The sequence below is a fragment of the Hippocampus comes genome, unplaced genomic scaffold, assembly GCF_001891065.2.
Source record: "Hippocampus comes isolate QL1 unplaced genomic scaffold, H_comes_QL1_v1.1 scaffold22, whole genome shotgun sequence".
NCBI lineage: Eukaryota > Metazoa > Chordata > Actinopteri > Syngnathiformes > Syngnathidae > Hippocampus > Hippocampus comes.
The window spans coordinates 4,283,475-4,290,154 of record NW_017806175.1 but is presented as its reverse complement, the minus strand read 5'-3'; positions in this window follow the sequence as shown (position 1 = coordinate 4,290,154).

Genomic DNA, 6,680 nt, shown 5'->3' with positions numbered 1-6,680 from the left:
TGTGGTGCGTGCTTGGGGGCTTGCGTGCGGGCGTGGGTGTGTGTGTAATGGGCCTGCCTATCGCGACTGATAAGTCGTGTCATGGAAGCTTTTTGCCCGCTGCCTGTAATCTTATCACCTGCAGCAAAAGTAGCACTTCCTCTTGGGAACCTCTGGGAAGCTCCTGACATTTTCAACCAAATCTGTTTTTGTTATCCCTCCCTCTTTTTTTTTTTTTTGATAATTAAGAAACAAGAATTCGTTAAATCAGTTATTGTCTTTATATTTATTGTCGTCACCTTGCTTTGTATGATTTTCTTATGATTGCATGAAGAAACAAAATAGTCTTATTTTTTTTTTTTTATAACTATTTTTAGCTTTTTATGCCTGTCAGTCTGTGCTAACGGAAGGGTCCGGATGTGAACGAACTAAGGTCAAGTGGATTGTGATTTTTTATTTTTTTAATTTCCAGACTGTGAAGAAAGAAGTAGTAAATGCATTTTATTTTATTTTATTTTTTTGTCATTCAGCTTTCACATAGAGTGCATGTTAACTGCAGCACGAACGTACTTTAAAAGTTTGACATAGCATTTCTAGTATCGTTATACATATTGTGAATTTTGATTTGTCTCAAGCACAGTCAACGCGCAAGCCTGCTTTGCACAAGCCAAGGTTATTTTCGTTACTTTTTCTAACCTGATGCTTCCACATTTTATGTCTGGCAACTTAAAATGTGAGATGTTCTCTTGTTGAGGTTCATGACGCATATTGTTAACATTGATGAAGGAATTTACAGGATTCTGCATTGGTATTAAAGGGGATTTACTTTATGTGAATGTGGTCGCTCCATCAGCCGGATGATGATAAAAAAGAAAAAAAAAGTGAACTTTGTAGTAATAAATGGGGTCTCTGATCTGTCACGCTTTATAAAGAGCCCTGTTGTGCACTACCCTCAAATCATGGGCTTATATTTGTCCAGGGCCATTGAAACTGTCTCCCTGTCATAAACGATTTCCTGAGACTTACCCCATAAAAGTATCATATACATTAAAGTCAAAGGAGCTCCAAATGGTCCATTTAAAACGCTACATCCGGCATCACGATTACATTGAACATAAACTCGAATTTACTGTCCCCCTGTTAAAGGAAAAGTGTTTCATTGAACATGTTATTGCTCTGGTAGCTCATGCATTTTTGTTATTTCTCCTGAACATGCCAAGAACAGTATACGTTTCATGGGAATATGTTATTTAAAGAAGTATTTTTGTATTTGGTAGATATTAGTTTTCATATGTTGTGAGGCAATCTGGTATCCGCACGTTTGATTCCACGTGGTTGCCGTGGACAAAACATCGCTCGCGACGCTGAGCTGCTACCTCATAGGAAGGAGCAGAAGAGGGGGGAAAAAAAAAGAGTACTATCGGAATTAAAATCCTCTTATCTGCTCTTCGTTTATTTGCACCATGAACCCAAGTGTCAGCAAAGGAGAAAGGTATGAGGGGCTCCGGCCTCCCCCCCATTGCATTTCTATTATAGTTGAAATTGTTCATGGTCTTGTGCAGAAGGCGCGGAGGATATTTCCACTGGTGTGCTTTTCAATAAAACAAGATTCTTGATGAATTGTGTCAGTGATTGTATGTATTTTTTTTTATCACTCAAATAATGAGCAGGGGCCTCACCTGTAAACGAAAGTATAAGGAGGGTTAGGGGTTTAGATTTAACACTGGCATGACCCAGAGATTTTCTTGGGTTAGGAGTTAGGGTTCAAGCAAGAGGGGGCGGGGGGTTTAAGAGGTTCGAGTTAAATTTAGGATTTGGGATCCCTGGATTAGGAATCCCCCCCCCCCCAAATATTGGATATTCCTGTTAAAAAATTGTTATCCCGTACCTGTCCTGTATTTCAGTTGTCCTGTATTTCGCTGATAGAAGTGCTCACCACTGCCACTAGAGGGCATTCTCGTCATTTCGACGGTGCACTGATGCGCGAGCCCGACCTGCTGTTCATCTTACTGGAGAGGAACAATCATTCAGATAAGCATTCTCGATCGTGTTTGTCCTCATTTCGGTCTCACTTGTTGTATAGTACGCAGAAAGTGTCACAATAAATACATGATACAGTAAAAATGTTTTGTGTGGGCAGCCCAAGGCGCACCTGGACAATCCGACGATCCTGCTATTTAATCAGCATCTTGCTATACCACACCTGTGAAGAATCGCTCACTAAAACAGATTTCGAAAGATTTGTGTGGAATATTTGAGATAAATTGTCCTTTCGTGTACACGCACACAAAAAATGCTGGTTTGTTTTCCTACCCACTCACAAGACAGCTGTCGATATTGAGCAGATTGGATTCATTATTTTGACTCAGTGTTTTGGGGGTTGACGATTGAATTTGTTCGCCATTTTGGGCAATGCACTAAAAGTGAAGTCCATTTTGACCCAATGTGTTCGATATAAATAATCTACCACTGGCTTGCTCCCACTTTGTTTTTGCAATAATGCAATTTAACCCACTAGATTGAAGAGTGGGTATAAAAGTCTAAAAAAATGGGAGCAAAAACTAAAGTGCTGAAAATATATATTTAGAAATGGACAGTCAATTAAATGAAACACTCTGTGGAAATTACTACATTCGTTGTCGAGTGAATAAACCAGAATGTCTATAAATATAGCTTATCATTCAGAGGGGCCTTGAATAAATCACAGGCTCGTGACAGTCTTCTCTTAATTTGGTCCATGGGCCTCCTGGACTACTTTCAAGGGAATTCGAATACTGCCCTGCAGCATGAAATGGCTGCGTAGAAAAAGAAAAAAAAAACATTTCCCGCAGGTAAAACATTTCATTGGTAAAATATCCCAAAAGAGAACAATTGTAGGGTCACCGTGTATTTGACCGCAAAGGGTGAACGAAGTTAAGTGAAAGAGTTCAAGTGTATGTCTATCTATCCATCTATCCATCTCTCGAATGAATTCCAATTTGACAACTACGTTTAAAATCAAAATAACAATAAGAACAATTGCCGAACTTCACTGTAGCCTGCATGGCATTAGTTCCCACTTGGTGGATCCCTGAGCATGATTTGTGTTATTGTGAACCGGTGCAAATTCGTAATTTGGCATTCACAAATTCGGATTTTTAAAATGGAAACAATCCTTCATTCTTTGCTAAAAATGTTCTCTATTTGGTCCTTTTGGGGCGAAAGTACTTGTGTATTACTTTGGCGCTATCTGGTGGAATCCTGGTGGTTTTGTTAGGGTTAAAAATTGATGACTAAAATTCCAATTCAACAAGGTGAAACATTCCTGGATGGGGGTAGCGGTCACTACAAACGTTATTTCTTTTTTTTTGTACTCATGCATGAGAAGTTTAAAATACCAAGTATCTGTACAAAGTTTTGTGAGCTTTTGTTCATGATTAGGCCTTTGAAAATGTAATTCATTGCATAGAAAAATAATAATTTCGACAGAAACACTAAGGACCTCACCGTGGTCACTGTTCGGGCCCTAATTAATGCATTTCCCCATTGGTCAATTTTTTCTTTTGGACCACCGGGCATGAACATCATCAGGTGACTGATTTCGCAGGTTTCGCACGACTTTCCGCCTCGTCGCCCGTGTTTTTGGCGAGCGAGCGTTTAACATCTCGTCTCATTCATTATTTGCTGCTCCTTTTCACTTTGCAAAGGGCCTTCTCTTTCTAATTCCCGAATGACTGTTGTGAGTGCTGACTCGGCTGTTGTAAAACAAATGATATCACTGTCCTGCTGGAATAATCCTCATCTGTTTCAATGCCAGGGCCCGCATTAAAATGACAGACGGGACACCCGCACGCGCTTGTGTGTACGTGTGTGTGCGGGAAGAAACGAAGGAGGGGGGGTGTATTGCCATCTCTTGATAAATGTGCAAATGCCCAGCGACGCTGAATCAGACGTTCGGTGTTAATGTGCGTTCATTTCTCGCCTCATTCTCTAGCAGGCCTTTGTAACGCCGAGCTGGTCATATTTTGTCCCAGATTAGCCGAGTGACAGTTGCCTCTGCTCAAGGTATTTAGAAGACATAATTCATTCATGGATCTAGAAGTGCCCCCATTTGTCATTTAATGCATGGCGCTGTGCTCTAGTGTGTGTGTGTGTGTGTGTGTGTATGTGTGTGTGTGTGTGTGTGTGTGTGTGTGTCAAGGGAGATGAGGGGCCAAGGCACTTTTCATCTGATGTATTAGCTGGCATATGCAAGCAATGAATTATCAAGCAGGAAAAAGGAGTCAATTATCCACTCCTAAAGAGGGGGCCGGGCCTTTTGTGCCTTTGGGGCCCCTTTCCATATTTACCATATCATTTTCACATAAAGGTACACTGGGGGGATCCAAGGAGAGGCAGTGGACATACGCACTTGCACACGCCCCCCCCCCCCCGCTCCGCCCCCCACACTCAAATAAATGTATTTATCGATTGAGTTTTTTGTAAATGTGTATGGCAAACAGATAATATAACGATACTCGCAGGCATATATTATTTATCCTCTGGGAAGAATAACTAATATTACTGCTGAAGAAAGAATTCATTTCATTTAAAAATATTCTTGAAAAATAATAAATTATTTCATTTTATGGGCAAAACTCACTAAAACAGCGACGTACAAAAAGTGAAGAAAGAAATATTGCACCATACATATTATGTTTTAGACATAAAGACGAGGCAGCAGGACTCTACCATTTGCATTCTGGGGTCGAGGTAGTTTGCCATGTTTGTGTTTATATGCACAAAAGTCATTTTTACACCCATCGCAACGGGAGTGAGAGCTGGAATAGCCATGCTCTGACCACCACTTGTCCACCAGTCCCCACATCTCACTTCCCGATCAAAAACGCTCAGCGCTTCTTGACCGACTGCTCGACTACAACTCGAGTTGATATGGTTAGTGAATGTTCATTCCAAAAGTGTCCCCCCCCCCCCACCCCAATGTGACATATTTGACCGTCCTTTGCTGGTTTTGATGATGACTGTGTGTGTGTGTGTGTGTGTGTGAGTGTGTGCGTGTGTGTGATGCCTCCAAGCAGACCCACTGGAGGAGCGTCTCCAGGCCCGTGCTTCCTGACAGCGCTTGACACTGAGGTAAATGAGGTGGTTCGACTGTATTATGGCCAGGCTGATAGCTCGCTAATGGGTTTTAACTTGGGGAATTTTCCCGGCCTGAGCCCATCGGGGACGATTTTATTATTATTTTTTTGACATGTGGGTTGTTGCGGAATAAAAACCGAGGGGGGCGGGGGGGGCGGGGGGGGGGGGGGGGGGGGGGGGGGGGGAGCTCTCCAGGGCTCTTGGCTGATGAGGAGATGATGTTCTAAAAATAAAGTACAGGTGACGGGCAAAGTTCTTTAACCCTTTCAGGGACAGCGGTCACTACAGGGGACAGCTGATCATGTTATCAGGTTACATTAAGGGAATGAAATACAGTGGTACGTCTACTTACAAAATTAATTGGTTCTGGAAGAAATTTCTGAGCTAGAAAATTTTGTTTCAGGACAGTTCGTACGTTCCTCATGTCACGATTCTTTTTTATGATTAATGTTTAGAAAATAACACAGTTTTCATGCCGGTCATATCATATTATTTTGTTGTATTTATCCACCACACCTTAAAGGCCGATCCCTGAAAATATTATCTGACATTAAACCGGTCCGTGGGGAAAAAAAGCTTGGGGACCGCTGCCGTATAGGATCTGTGTGCAGATTCCAAGCTGCAGTCTTCAGGCAGGGTGTCTAAATTTAGCGGCTAACGATAAACTCTTCAGTTTTAAGACATAGGCTAATGCGTACGGGTGTGAAAACCAGTGGGGCAGTTTTGTGGAGATTAAGGGACGTATCAAAGTCTGGCGCAAAGCTCCACCCTGAGGTGGGCGCTTGTTTGCCTTCGCAAAGGACAGAACGGGGAAAAAAAAAAGCTCTCGGTTGTGACTCAAATTGCTCCTTTGAACGACAGCCGCTGTTTGTTGACCTTCGGATGTTCTGTTCCGAAAGTGAACTCCACTTGGCGAGTGACCGAACGGACCCTACCGGAACCTTGGCTCCTGGTAATGAATCGACACTTCATTTTAGTTTGAGGTGTACACCGCTCTGACCTCCATAATCCGGATTTTCCGTGGCTCAAGCGAACACTACACCTCTCCTCAGCATTGTAAACAAGCTAAAAAGAAAAGCTCCCCCACCATACACAAGGTGTTGGATGATGGCTGTGGCGCGGTTTAAGTGACAGGTAAATTGCAGGTTAAGTGGAGAACAGCGTCTCTTAACAAGAGAATCCAGGCTCCTCTAAATCCTCCTTAGTCTCTAATCTGCACACAAAAGAAAAGGGGCAAGGGATTAAATCTGACCCCTTCAATGTTCTGTTTGTTCCAGACGCCACTCGAGGGGCCGGCAGAGGAGGCTCACTTTTGCATTGGGCTCTTGGCTGCTTTGATTAACGTTACTCTCGGCTGGATTTTGATATACAGCGTGGAGAGTAAAAGTCTACACCCCCCTATTTGAATACCAGAATTTTTGCGATATGAGAAATGAGACCAAAGGAAATCATTTCAACGCTCTTTCCACCATTAATGTGAACTATAACCTGTGCACCATTTAAAGCGCCTTTCATTAACACCCAATTAATAATTTTCGGCTGTTCTAGTCGGCTTTTCCCGACATGTTCTGCTTTCTTGCAGA